The following is a 15,799-nucleotide window of genomic DNA, read 5'->3' on the forward strand; positions in this document are numbered from 1 at the left end:
TTCGTATACAATGCCATTTGACATTCGCGGAAAATTCCACACGTGTCAGGGTTTAACAAGCTCAATAAGAGAGGCTGTGCCTGTGTCATTCTGTACTCATGAAGCCTTGTTTCCATACATAGCACTGCCTCTCTGAATCCTACTAGTCTTCCGGACTACAGGGATATTCATTTGCTCATGACGTCTTCCAAGGCACTTCCAATCATGACAGTTTCAGTCCTCTCTGAATTTCAGTGGAGGCAACTACAGAACATGCTTTGGATTTTCCCTTTGCTTTCTGAAATTATTATTTTCTGGCTGTGAATTTCTCATCCCCCAAATAAAGTAAAAGCTATTCATTTAATGACTTTTTAGTGTTCTCCCCACCCATCCTGCCTGCAAAAGCCTAACCTGGCAGCTAGCAACTGGTAGGTAATTAACAACTACTTCCATCAGGTATTTTTTCTCAACCCATATTTAACACAGTACTAATGGTGATGGCAGATGACAGTGATCTGTTCTGCAATTCCTTAATGATAATGTCTCAAAAATTACTAGGTTTCAGTGTCCCCTTCTTCAGTGGAGAAGTGTGATATAGTAGAAAAGTGTTAACTTGAGAATCTAAGAGGCTCTTCACAGTTCCAGTGTCAACTTGGACTCAATTCAGTGCCGTGTCGTTGGGTGTATCGCTTCATCTCCCTGGAACTTTTCCTTATCTTTAAGAAGAGAACGTGGCAGATGTTCTTTAGTTTAGCTTCTTTTTTTCCTGCACTGACCTGAAAGAAAAAAAAAATCTGATTGCTCTCCTTTATCTTTATGATCTGTAACTTTAGCCGCTGTCAATTTGTAGGCAACACGTTATGGGTCTTTTCACACGTTATGGATTCTCCCACAGGTTCATACAGGCTCTGACAATGAAACTCTGCACTCTTGGCTATTGCTCACAAGGAAATTGTGTGCTGTAAAGTTAATGTTATCCTCGGGTTTCTTAGAAGAATGTGAAGGGAAGCTAGTGTGCTTGGCCATTCTCAACTAGTCCCAGAAGCTAGATACCACTTTATAGCTCTAGGGGAGAACTAATGTGGAGGAAACATAAAAAGGACCATTTCACTTATACCACAGGGCTGGATTTCTCCTTTTTTAAAAAAAATAGGTTCTAGTTAGTTAACATAGAGTGCAATATTGGTCTCAGGAGTAGAATTCAGTGATTCATCACTTACATATGACACCCAGTGCTCATCCCAACAAGTATGGCTGGATTTTCCTATTTTGTTTTTCTTCACAGTGGTCAGGTCTCCCCTGATTACTGTGTTCCGTCTCTTTAACCAGCAGTAGGGGACTCAGACATCACGATAGTTTCTGGTATGTTTGCCTCTTCTGAATACCCTCACTTAGGTCTCCAATGTTGAAATGGGAAAGAGTGATTGGGGGAGTGGGGATAGTGAATTACCAGGAAGAAAAAGAAGTGAGTTACACTCCTTTGCTGGAGTTTGCAGAGCACCCGTACTAGCGGGAGATGCAAGTTCACTATGAAGGGTGGGAACATTATGGGAGGAGTAGAGCTGCTGAATTGGCAGAACCATAGGGGAGATGATAGGGGGGAAGAATCCACTGGTTCTCCATGGCTCAGACATTCCTGTTGTGCACAACAAAAGCTCTTGGAGGTATTAATTGGCTACCAGCCATAAATGATTCTTTGGAAGAGTGAAATGTTGTCAGTGATTTGAGTGAATATGAAGTGAATAAGGAGAGGAAGGGGTGAGCTTCCACCTGAAGGAGGGTGAAATATGCCAGGGAGGTCTGAAAGAACTCAGCTGTCATTCGCTGAAATGGAGAGTGGTCACGGTCCAGGTGATGGAGCTATACCACAGAGACATCAAGTGCTTGCCGGCATGTATGGGTGTGTCTAGGTGACTAACCAAGGCTTGCCAGCATTTATGGGTAAACGGTGACTAATCTTCTATTTTAAGTACTTCTAAGCACATAAGTGTATCTTGGGATAAAGAAATGGTGGAGTAGGGTAGTGAGTATGCCTGATGTAGAACTGCAAAATCGTACTGTGACTAGGGCACAAATCTTAAATTTTTCAAGAAATCAGTGGTTTGGGCTAAACATGTAAAATGTGTTTTCCGACATCAGAGAAACGGGGGTTCAGAATGAAGAAAGAATGTTTAGTTATTAGGTAAAATTTAATTTGCTCTGCTTTCATTTTGTGTTTTATAATTCATGACTAAACATGTATATTTATTTTAAAATTTCATCATGAGTCTCAGTAACTCTAATGCCTTTCTTAAGTGGATATTATTTATAAATGTGATTTATAAAATACATGATGATACATAAATTCTATTTGCAACGTTACTTGTAACTTAGGGTCTAAATTCCTTAGCAGAAGGATTGGATGCACCAGGAGACATAATCACATACCACAGTATCAACAATAACACGCCACACACACATCATTAATGATAGATGGAATGGTTGTGCGGTAGACGGGAGTATCAGGGAGAATATTCAAAAATGGATAGATACTGTTCTAATAAAGAGGTTATTTGAGAAATAAAGCACTTGAAGATTAATTCTGTAGGCTGCCTTGCACCGCACTCCATAAGTGTTCACTCCAGGAAACAAACGTCTTGGGACATACATTAGTCTGTAAAACTATCCGGGATTACAAGGCACTTCCTTAGCTTGTTCTAGACTTGCCCACAATTTCTTAAGCTACTTTTGCTCTCCAGAGATGTGAGATCTAGAAGGAATGATAGCATAATAATGAACCCTCGGGAACTTCTGATGCCCAACAGAACGCTAAGTGGTACTTGAGTGTTATTTCCAAGTGTGAGGAATTCTGCAGAATGCCTGGCATTTTTCTTTGCCCCGAAATTGTATTTGCATCTAAAAAGGTACATGATTCATACAATGAAGATGAAAATACATAGTACTAGGCAAAATTGAAATACTAGATCTAGACACACGAAACCTTTAACAAAATCTTTTGAAGAAGGGCTTCCCCCTCCTTTACCCTTCTTTTCTCTCTCTCTTTTATCATTCCTTTCTTTCTTTTCCTCCCTCTTTAGCTCCATCTCTCCATCTTCTTTTCTTGCTCCTTCCCTCCCTCCTGCCTTCGCCCTTTTCTTCCTTCTTTCTTCCCTTTCTCTTCCAAGCCTTCATCCATTCTTTCCTTCTTTCTATCCACCTTTCCTTTTTCCTTCCAACTTCGTTTTCTTTTGATTGTTATTTTCCTTCTTCCATGGCCATGTGTTCTTAGAATTCCTGTGAGGTAGACAGTTCTATATTCTGATTTATGCATTTTTACCTTTCTCTTTACAGGCTTTGAGTTAAGTAAGCTATCCTAAGATACTGAAAAATCCCATAATTTCATTATTGTCTTTGTGTCTTGAGCAATATATTTATTAGCTCAGTATGTGCTAAACACAAATTGGAAGTGCCTAGCCTAAAATGGTGTGTATGCTTGAGTTTGTGTGTGTGCTGTAAAAAGAGTACACTTTTTGTTCTTTTTATAGCACATACACACAGATTAACTTTCTTTTTTTCTTTACTCAAGGTAAAGAAAGGGATTTCCATTTTTTCTTAAAGAGTATAATTCTTTGGTAATTATTCATGGTGCCCATCATGTATTAAATGTACTTATATTAAATTAAATGTACTTCTATCAATAAAATGTTTCTCCCTTTTGTAATGGAGATAATTATTTCTGATTTTTCAAGTTAAAGTCTTTGTTTTATTATTCAGAAGGTTCCCACTGCTCAACCTCACATCAGCTTCTTTCTTTAACAGTAGGAGATAACCTGGCTGCTGGTTCCTTGAATTTATAAAATTAAGTCAAAAGAGGAATCTACATCATTTTCCATTTAGCACGCTAAAAATGATAGTTTTTGTCTAGAAACTAAAACAAAAATATTACTGAACTATACAATCAGGAATACAATGAGTATTCCTAAAGATTCAAATAACCAAATAATCTGGCTGTTGGTACAAATAGATTTATATTCAAGTTGGGTACATAGGCTGACACACAGGCTTGGGTTGACAAATTGTAATAAAATGTAATATATACTCAAAACACTTTTTAGTGATCTGTGAGGTCAATATTGACTTGATTTGTAAAGTTCTACACACCAAATACATAGACATTAAAATAGATGAAAAGTAACAAAGACCTTTTCACTGTACTTTTCCCCATGTCAGTCAGGTTACTTATGTTGTTGTTGTTGTTGTCGTTAAGTAGCTGGCTCTGAGGTATTCTGATAAATTCCTAGTGTGAATTCATATCATTGTGATATATATTATTTATAATTGAGGATTTCTAATACGGTCCTTTGTAATTCTTTCTAATTTTCTAAACAAATAAGTCTAATGTAATAGATATTTATCAGTGAGGCGGTGCTCTTCTTGACTGTGGCACAGTATGAAAATCTTTCTTTCCCAGAAAACAATTCCTATCATACCATTCTTAGATGATTTACACACCCATGGTTTCAGCTACTATACTATGCATTTATACACTGATGAGTCCCCACTGTGGGGGCCATTGAACATCTTCATTCTAGTGTTTCATTCAAGCTCACCATGCTGGAAGCCACACTCATAAGCCTCCCATCTCTACCTGCCTCCCCTCTACCTGCCAGTTTCTCCTCCAGCATTTCCTATGGCCATGATGGTGCCCATCTTCCATACACTTGGATAAGCCAAAGACTAGCTTTGTGAAGCTTACCCTGACATTTCCCTAACTTTTACCCCTTTCTGTATCATATACATCATCAAAACCTGACCATTTTTCTTGCTACGTTTTTCTTCAAATCTATATTCTTTCCATTTACAGCATCACCATCCTATTCTAATATCTAAGACATTTGCAACTCTTAGCTGGACCCTTCATATTCATTCTTTTTCATGAAAACAAATCTCTACTCTGCAACCAGTTATTTTCTAAAACATATATCTGGTGATGTTAATTAAGTGTAAAGCCTTTTATGTTTCCCCATGACCCTAAGTAAAAAGTTCCCAATTCTTATATAGTCTATAAGACCCAACATGATTTGGTCCTTGTTTGTTTCTCCAGTCTCATTTTTTGTCTTTTTTCTCCATGCTTCGGGCACGCTGACCTTTAGTTTTTCATTTTTTTGAATATAAGGAATTCCACATAGAACTGCACAGCATCCTTTTTTTGTCTCCTGGTTTTTTTCTCAAGTTGAAAATAATGCAGGTGTTCTATTCTCAAAATGAAACAATGACCTCAGAATTACAAGGAAAAATTTTCAAATGCTAATTACTGGAATGGAAAGTCCATTCCAGAACTTTCTGTGAGGTGGGATTGAGACTGCATTGGGGAAATTTTATACACACACAAAAAACCAAGGACCCTTATTCCCTATGTTAGGTTCCTTTATTCTTGATAGTAAGTCCTGTCTCCTCAATCGGTAGTCTCAATTTAGGTAATTTTATCCATTCTCCCGACTTTAGATCTCATCTTTATGCCAGAGAAACCTGCATGTAAATTTCAAGCTTCTCTTTGAGCTTTAGATTTAGATATTTAATTCCCTCCTTTACTTCTTCACTAGATGGCTTATAGCATCTCAAATTAATGAACAGGGGTGCATTGAACTTCTCATTGTGCCCTTGCACATCTTTTCTTCCTCCACTGTGCTTCCTCCGGTGTCTGCCCATCCACTTGCTCTTTCCAGAAACTTTTCTTTCACCTCCCACCTCTCCCCTGGCCAAGCTCCAGTGGTTTTTGTCTGTACTGCTTTCTGCTTAGTTTCCCCACGTTTGTAATTACCTCTCATACCCACCTTAACAATTGTATACATTATAGCCAATGAGAAACTGCTACTCCACTATTTTGTTTGCGATCCTTAGAAACCTTCCCATTAAATTAGTTACAAATCTCTAATATAGTCCATAAAACTCTGCATAATCTGGCCCTTTCTTCCATCCTGGGTTTAGCTCCTGCTCTCTCTCTATGCTGCAGCCACACTGACCTGTCAGTTCTTTCTGACCTCAGGCCCTTTCCATATTCTGTGTCTTTGTTTCTTCCCTCTTCTCTCCCACTTCTGGTGCCTGACTCATACTTCTGTTAAAGTACCTGTACATATTTGTAAATATGATCCACATTTCTGTACACACACACAAATATGTATACCTATGTGCTATGCAGGTGTCCATAGAGACCTTAAACATGAGCAGGAATTAAATGTATGTGTGAAGCTTTCTGTGAGACCCAAATTAAGAGCATACTTCTGTATTTTAATTTATTTCTTTTCTTCTAATGTATCCATCATTTTAAATTGTATATTTGATTTGAAAAACTGGTGATTTAATACCTGTTTCTAATCAGATGGCAACTTCAGCAGGACAGGGATGTTTGCTCTTAGTTCGGCACTTCATCCCTGATGTCTAGTCCAGTGCTTGGCACATAATAGACACTCAACAAATATTTATTAAATAAATGAACAGACATGCAAGTGGAGTATAAGTGGGAGACTACTGAAATGAGAAAAAAAGAATCATTCCTCATCTTAATTGTTTTTCTTATTATTTATTTTTTTAAGCTTTAGAGTAAAGAGGGGGCAACTTTTTCGTATCGAAATTTGAATGTGGATTTGATTTATTGGGCATTTAGAAAGTTGTGGATCAAGACATTTGTCAGGTTTCTTGGTACAAATGAAGTCATTCTGAACAAAATGTTTTGTCCAGAATGTGCATATCAGAAACCAATAACAACTAGCGGGCAATGCTATCAAATGTCAAAATTATAATCTAAAGCAGGAGAAAGTAACTGGTTAGGTATTTACTACAATACAGTCATCATGATGACTTAAATATATGATCAGATATTTATCTTATGGTGAATATATCTCTTAACTAAACTAGCTAGCATGGACATATAGTTGATGAGCACACAAATAATTCTCTCGTTTAAAAGTTTTACCAGATCAATAATGTGTGATGCATTAAGGTGGGACTACTAAATGTTTTTGGCTTACCTAAATTTTTGCAGTATTTATATGGAAACTAAAGTCATCAATGATGATACCACTGATAGCAGATTTTCTGAAGCCGTCAGAAAACTGCATGTGGTTTTGTAGCACAACAAACAATTATAATTATACTGCTCAGTAATTCTAGAATCAATGCTGCTAAAGATGGGAAAATTCTTACAAATGTATTTATATTGTTTATGTAATATATTTACATTTGCGTTTTACCCTCCTCCCCACCTTTATTAGTGTTAACTAAGGACAACTATAACATTTAATCCTAGCCAAAACATTATCTGCGGCCATCAGTTTTAAACCTTGACACAAAAGAAAATCTAAGCATGTATTTGGCTGAGTCTCAGCTTGGGAAAATTGGTTGGGGGTGGTCTACTGACCTAAAATATAAAAATGCAATATGATCTTACCTCAAAAATGATATCCTTGGGGCACCCAGCTGCGGCAGTAGACTCAGGTCATGATCTCAGGGTCGTGGGATCAAGCCCTGCATTGGATTCTGTGCTAACAGCATGGAGCCTGCTTGGAATTCTCTCTCTTTCTCTCTGCCTCTCTCTCTCTCTCATAATAAATAAATAAACTTTAAAAAGAAGTGATATCTTTGGACTATGTTAAAAAGAAAACTAGCATAGGGACAGTATTCAAATATTGCATATTTGTTAAAGTAAAAAATGCTTTACAAGTGTTTCTTATTAATCTTTTGTTTACAGCTTATGAAATGTTTTCTCTCATGGCATTTCTATTTTTAAAATAAAAATCATATTTCTCAAATTGAGATGAGGCTGTTTAGAAAGTAATGGAATAAATAGCATGTGGGGAGAAATTTGGTTTACAGAGGAACAAAATATTTGAGTTCATCTTATGATTTCATCTAAAAAAGAGTAATTGTTATCTAAAATGATTTTCAGTTTAACATGATATTTTACATAATTTTTCATAACCCCTCTGCCCAAACCCTGGCCAGACACAATAAGTGCATTTTAAACTTATTTCTGTCTATGACATTGTCTTTTATTTTATTGTTTAATTTATATCCAAGTTAGTTAGCATATGGTGCAACAATGATTTCAAGAGTAGATTCCTTAATGTCCCTAACTCATTTAGGCCATACCCCCTCCCACAACACTCCCAGCAACCCTCTGTTTGTTCTCTATGTTTAAGAGTCTTTTATGTTTTTCCCCCTCCCTGTTTTTATATTATTTTTGCTTCCCTTCCCTTATGTTCATCTGTTTTGTATCTTAAATTCCTCATATGAGTGAACTCATATGATATTTGTCTTTCTCTGACTGACTTATTTCGCTTAGCTCAATATCCTCCACTTCCATCCACGTAGTTGCAAATGGCAAGATTTCATTCTTTTTGATTGCTGAGTAATACTCCATTGAATATATATACCACATCTTCTTTACCCATTCATCTGTTGAGGGACATTTGGGCTCTTTCTATACTTTGGCTATTGTCGATAGTGCTGCTGTAAACATTGGGGTGTATGAGCCCCTTTGAAACAGCACACCTGTATCCCTTGGATAAATACCTAGTAGTGCAATTGCTGGGTTGTAGGGTAGTTCTATTTTCAATTTTTGGAGGAACCTCCATACTGTTTTCCAGAGTGGCTGCACTAGCTTGCATTCCCACCAGCAGTGAAAAAGAGATCCTCTTTCTCTGCATCCTTGCCAACATCTGTTGCTGCCTGAGTTGTTAATGTTAGCCATTCTGACGGGTGTGAGGTGGTATCTCAAGTGGTTTTGATTTGTATTTGTATTTGATTGTATTTTATGTTGAGCATTTTTTAATATGTCTGTTAGCCATCTGGATAACTTCTTTGGAGAGGTGTCTATTCATGTCTTTTGCTCATTTCTTCACTGGATTATTTGTTCTTTGGGTGTTGAGTTTAATAGGTTCTTTATAGATTTTGGATACTAAAATGTCATTTGCAGATATCTTCTCCTGTTGTCTATGACATTGTCTTTAATTTTAACTACTGCTAGGGGTGCCTGGCTGGCTCAGTCAGTTAAGCATATGACTTCAGCTCAGGTGATGATCTCACGGTTTGTGGGTTTAAGCCCCACATCAGGCTCTGTGCTGACAGTTCAGAGCCGGGAGCTTGCTTCGGATTCTGTGTCTCCTCTCTCTGTCCCTCCCCCACTCATGCTCAGTCTCTCTCAAAAATGAATAAACATTTAAAAAATAAATAATAATTGTAACTACTGCTAGACGTCAATTTCTTTAGCTTTTTTTTCATCTTAATGGAGTCAGAGTAAATAAAATGAAGCCAAAATCAGCATTTGCATTATTATTACTCTTTTTGTTTTTTTTCTGGTAGCATCCAATAAAAACAAGAGAGTATTGCTCCTTTGCTTTCATATAAAGCATACGACTTAGAGGTACTCATGTATTATGGCCTTTCATTGGATATTTAAGATTAAAAAATTTTTTTCCTTGAGTGACAAGACAAACAACTGCCTATGCTGGTATTTCTTAGGAATTATGTATGGGATTTGAGACATAGAAGTAATAAAAATTCTCATTGAAATATGACCAACTCAGTACTACATGATTGTGATGAGCAAGATAATATTAGTAAGATTAAAAAACTGTATTGGGATTTGAAGTATCGTATGTTTCAATTTAATTAATTCATCTGAGCATGATACTATGGATCAGCTGGTTTGTTAATTCCTGATAACTTACTACATATTACATATATAGTAGAGGGAGCTTATGGCTTGGAAGGGCAGACAGTCTTGAAAGCAACCACTGGGGAAAATGCATTATAATAAGAGGACCAATAAATAAGGCAATCCTATCTAAAAAGTGGTGACCTAAACAGTGGTCAATAAACAGTTTTATATTTAAAACAAAAAAAGTGGTGACATAAAAAAGCAGTTACCTCTGCCATGGAACGTCAAGGGAAGCATTTCAGGTGAGGCACTATTTGCTCCTACTTGACAGTTCTCTGGTGGAGGGAAGCTGTAGGAATTTGTTCTTAGAGAAGGAATAGCTGATAAGACAAGGAAAAGGGACAGCCAACCGTAGAACATTTGGGGAAGGCTGGAGATGTGCATTGGAGCCAGCTTATGAAAACCTATGAAGGAGTCTTACTATAACAAGTGAAACCCTTGGGGAGATTTTAAGGAGGAGAATGAACTTGTAAACTTTTGTTTGCCGATCAGTTTTTGGTTTTTGCTCAGACTTTGTCTTGGAATAGAAATAAATAGATCCTCTCAATAATTATGTTTCTGGGCTTCCGAAGTGGTTGTTTTTCTGTCTGTCTGAAATTCTGCTTTATTACATTTTGTATCATGTTCCTTCAGTTAAGAGTAAGAATCCTTTTGAGAATTCCTAATCTTCCATAGATAAATCAGCTAAAAGTGTTATTAACCTACATTTAGTCAAAAAGGTCGCCCTAAAGTTGGTGGTGGTAGCAGCAATTGTTAGAGATAAAACTCATCATCAGAGAAATACAAATCAAAACCACAGTGAGATACCACCACATACTTGTCAGAATGGCTAAAATGAACAACTCAGGCAACAACAGATGTTGGTGAGGATGTGGAGAAAGGGGAACCCTTTTGCATTGGTGGTGGGAATGCAAACTGGTGCAGCCACTCTGAAAAATAGTATGGAGGTTCCTCAAAAAATCAAAAATAGAATTACCCTATGACCCAGTAATTGCACTACTGGATATTTATCCAAAGGATACAAAAATGCTGATTCAAAGCGGGTATATGCACCCCAATGTTTACTGCAGTGCAATCAACGTAGCCACATTATGGAAAGAGCCCAAGTGTCCATTGATGAATGGATAAAGAAGATGCGGTAAATCTATACAATGGAATATTACTTGGCGATCAAAAAGAATGAAATCTTGCCATTTGTAACAAAATGGATGATACTAGAGTGTATTGTGCTAAATGAAATAAGTCAGTCAGAGAAAGACAAATATCATATGATTTCACTCATATGTGGAATTTAAGAAACACAACAGATGAACATAGGGGAAGGGAAGGAATAGAATAAAAACAGGGAGGGAGCAAACCACAAGAGACTCTTTTTAAAATGTTTATTTTGAGAAAGAGCAAGTGGGAGAGGGGCAGAGAGAAGGAGAGAGAGAATCCCAAGCAGGCTCCATGCTGTCAGTGAGAAACCCAATGCAGGACTTGAACTCACGAACCATGAAATCATGACCTGAACTGAAATCAAGAGTCGGATGCTTAACCCACTGAGCCACCCAGATGCCCCACTATAAGAAATTCTTAAAGACAGAAGACAAAGTGAGGGTTACTAGAGGGGAGAGGGCTAAATGGGTGATAGTCATTAAGGAGGGTATTTGTTGGGATGAGCACTGAGTGTTATATGTAAATGATGAATCACTGGGTTATACTCTGGAAACCAATACTACACTGTATGCTTGAATTTAAATAAGTAATTAAGTAAGTAAATAAATAAATAATAAATGGAAATAAAAGAGAGGACACAAGGAAAATTTAATCATGGAAAGCTATGCCTGCTTATTCTTTGCTCTCTGGTCCTCCATAGAAGAGGATATTTATATAAGTATTAATTCCCCAAACTTTTGTATACATTGTTGGAAAAATGCAGCATTCAAAATATGTGCTGTTGCAACCAATGTGTGTAGAAGAATTTAATGGTTGCACATTTAAGCACATTTCTTTAACTTCTTGTGTTTTTAGTATGTTCCTTCTCCAGCCTTTACTGTGTTCAAAGGCCTTAGTGGCACAGAGAGTGCAGACTGAGGTTACATTCCTGCCAATGCATCGTGTAATTTTCATTGGAACTGAACAATCTTTGGGGGAAGTGTAAGCTTGTCTCACTGCCTCCCTTCAACCTCCCACCTCCCTCCAATCTTGTCATAGAGCTTAACAGAAAAACCTCTGATTCTTTCTGACATGGATAGAAATTCACCTTTAAGGACTTGCCTCTGGCTTCTGAATTGCTTAGACTAAGCCTGCTTTGTTTTATATGGTCTTTAACGCCTAAGAGATATACCCAGAATGTATCTTCATCTATTCAGTTTTCTGAGCTCAGTTAATTCATTTAGAGAAAGCAATTGAAGAAATGAATGACCTAATGGCTAGATGAACTTTACGAATGGAATACTGGTAGGTAGCATTTTCTGTTTCAATTTTTTTTCTTTTTAAAAATATTTTACTTAAATCCAAGTTAGTTAACATGTAGTGTAATAATGGTTTCAGAAGTAGAATTTAGTGATGCATCACTTACATATAACACCCAGTGCCCTCCTTAATTTAATGGGTGCCCATCACTCATTTAGCCCATCCCCCCACCCAACACCCCTGCAGCAACCCTCAGTTTATTCTCCGTGATGGGAGTTTGGATTTAAGAGTCTTCTAAGGCTTCCTCCCTCTGTTTTGATTTTGGGCTAGTAGTAACACGTCAAGTTTCTTACCAGCGTTGAATTCATTTATTTTACCATTTGTGTATTCCCTGGTGCCAAAGAATGATGAAATGACTACATCATCAATTAATTTTATTTATCTGGAGTATTTAATTAATGTACCTCGAAATTATGGGTGTCTATGAGAGAGAAGACAAATATGCATTTTTAAATTGGATTGTGTGCTGAGAGAGTATGCAAAACAGATACAATGGCATCCAAAATTAACAAAGGAAGTGGGGAAATCAAGTAAAAGAATTAATCTTTCTTCTTCTCCTTCCTTTTTTTTTTGGTAAAAAAATAAGATAAAGCCATAATGTACTATGAAACAAAAAGATGAAACATGCAGAGTAGCTATGCCTGCTAGAGGTGAATTGATAATTGACTCCAAGCTTTCTTATGAAAAAGGAGACGAACAAGATCAGTTACACAATGCTTAATTGTCCATAAAAGAAAAGAAAACCATTTTTTCCCCCAGAAGTACCACTATTTCTGGTTCTTTTACTGAAGGGAATTTTTCCCAAGGGTCTTCATAAAATATATGCTGTGGTATAGCATAAACGCCATTCCGAAAGATATCCCTGAAGTGAAGACTTAATGAATTTCTTAGTGCTTCTCACATAATGGCCCTCCATGTGTGATGGTGGTAAAATGCTTACATGTAGTTTGTTAAAAGTTTCTCTGCTGGGTACACCTCAGGGAAACGTCTCAGAATTACTGTTCTTCCTGAGTTAATGAACAGCACAGCATTGACTTTGCTCATACAATTCATGCTCCAAGTTCAAAGTTAAGAGATCTGATTATAAGACTTTTTTGATTATTTCATGCTGATTGTTAATATCACATAAGCACTGGTAGTCTTAGGGTTACTTAACAAACACTGGAGTTGTTTTCCGTACAAATTGTTGAGACAAGACTTGTGAGGTGGGAGAGAATTATGTAAAGATGAATAAAATTTGATTTTTTCCCATGCTGGTCCTAAATGTTGACTTATAATGGAGACCGTTTCCTTCTATGAGGTATATGAGAAATCTGGGGCTCTCTACCATAGTGAACGGATTTAATCCTTCCACCTTCATGCAATAGTCGTGTTGGCTAGTGGTACAACAAATACAACTAAGACATGCTTGATGCTTGAGTGTAATAGAATGTATTGCTTATACAGGTAAGATGGTGGATGAGCGGGTCAGTGGGGCAGTCTTTTTCTGTGCAGTCATTCATGTACCACACTCATAGGGGCTCTGCCCTCTTCCAAATGGTTTTAGGGGCTGTGTCCACTGCAGTCAGTTGCAAAAGTAACTGTTAGGAACTGAATGATTGCTACCTCTCTGCCAATTCATATGTTGAAGCCCTAACCCCTGTTGTAATGGTGATGGGAGTTTGGGCCTTTGGGAGGTAATTAGGTTTAGATGAGGTTATGAGGATAGAGTCCTCATAACGGGATTAGTGTCCTTATCAGAATAGACCAGAGAGCTTGCATTATCTCTCCACACCCCCACACACATGAAGGCACAACAAAAAGGTGGTCTTCTGCAAACCAGGAAAAAGGGTTCTTACCAGATCCTGAATCTGGCACTCCTTGATCTTGGACTTCTCAGACTCCAGGACTTTGAGAAATGAATATTTGTTGTTTAAGCCGCCCCATCTATGGTTTTTTGTTACAGCAGTCCAAACAGACTAAGATAGTATCAGAATAGAGGGTCTGTGTTGCAGTTTTTGTGGCCAGGCCTAGGAGAGTCAGTTATCACCTTCACAGACACTTCACTTGTTGGAGTTTGGTCTAATGGTAAGGAGATCTGGGACATATACTTTCTGACTGGATAGCCATTTCTTAGTGACAACTCTACACTACTGAAACTGTAAATTGAATTTTGGGGTATATAGTTAGGCTCTTTTAGCCATAATAACTGTATAACTCTATTATAAGCCTAGAACTCTACAAACACTTATAGAATATATTCATAAGCTTAACTGACAGAAAAGAAAATATAACACACATAAAACAGAAGTTATAAAATTCCCAAAATAAAAAGCATGTGGCACATGACAAATGGGTATCGTTTGTCTCTTCATTTTTTATGTTTTAGAAAGTTAATTTGGCAATGTGTAAGTGCCAACCTTTGCCCCAAGAATGGGCTCAGATGGGTCATTCTTCCAGAAACATATACATAAATATTTAATACCATTTTATTAATTTATATTGAAGAATACAACTGCTGGACAGACATGGTTCTTATCTTCCATCCAGAATTTTCTATGGGAAAACCATGATGTTGTAAACTGGCATTTTCTTAATAGCCAGCCAACACTTGTCTTCAAAAATTCATTCATTCATTGAACAAATATTTTTTAAACATGTTCTATATTCCAGTTTCTGGTACAGACAGGCCCTTGGAAAACAATCAAGGGCAAAACTCCTTGGACCAAAGAGCTTATAGTATAGGAGATTGACAAATGTGGAAAAATGATTTAACCAAAGAATCATTTCTGGCTTTTGTCACTATTGTAGGACACTCAAAGAAGAATGAAATTGTGTGAATTATTTTTTCAACTTTCCCATCATTCAGAGAGTAATGGAACCCAGTTTTGAGTGTAGGAAATTTTTAATTCCATTTCCTGCAGTGGAGACCGAACAAAACTTTAAATCATGTGAGCTAAACATTCAGGTGATGACTCTGAGTTGTTGATGATGGGATGAAGGAGTTAGGAGTAGCAGAAGTGGCAGATGCAAAATAGAGATAGTGAAATCAGTGATAGACTTCCACAAGTGGCGGGAAGATATACCTCACAACTGCACAAATCTAAGATGGCGCTTGATGGTGTATATCTGTGAAACAAGTAGATATCCTGTCTTGGGAGCTCTGGAAAGGGCACTGCTCTGGTTAGCATAGATATACACCATAACTGAATATGGGGGTGAGAGATAGGCACAGGATGATGACCAATGAGCACTCTAGCAATAACCTTTTTATTTTATTTTATTTTATTTTATTTTATTTTATTTTATTTTATTTTATTATTTTTAGAATTTTATTTATTTTTTTGAAAGAGAGAGAGAAAAAGAGAGGGCACTCATGAGAGCAGGGGAGGGGCAGAGGGAGAGGGAGAGAGAGAGAATTTCAATCAGACGCAGAGCCCAACATGGGGCTCCATCCCATGAACTAGGAGATCATGGCCTGAGCCAATATGCAGAGTTGGACACTCACCCCACTGAGCCACCCAGGTACCCCAGCAATAACCATTTTAAATGAAAGACTACAGGTCATGTGGCCAAATTTTCTGAAAGGAAAATTCAGATGTTCAGATTCATTTTACAGCCCTAAAAGTAGGAAAACTGTCAGAGCCAGTTTGGAAGAGGATTACTGACAAGTCACTTTTCTGAGGC

Source organism: Panthera leo, chromosome B1 (genome assembly GCF_018350215.1).
Source record: "Panthera leo isolate Ple1 chromosome B1, P.leo_Ple1_pat1.1, whole genome shotgun sequence".
NCBI lineage: Eukaryota > Metazoa > Chordata > Mammalia > Carnivora > Felidae > Panthera > Panthera leo.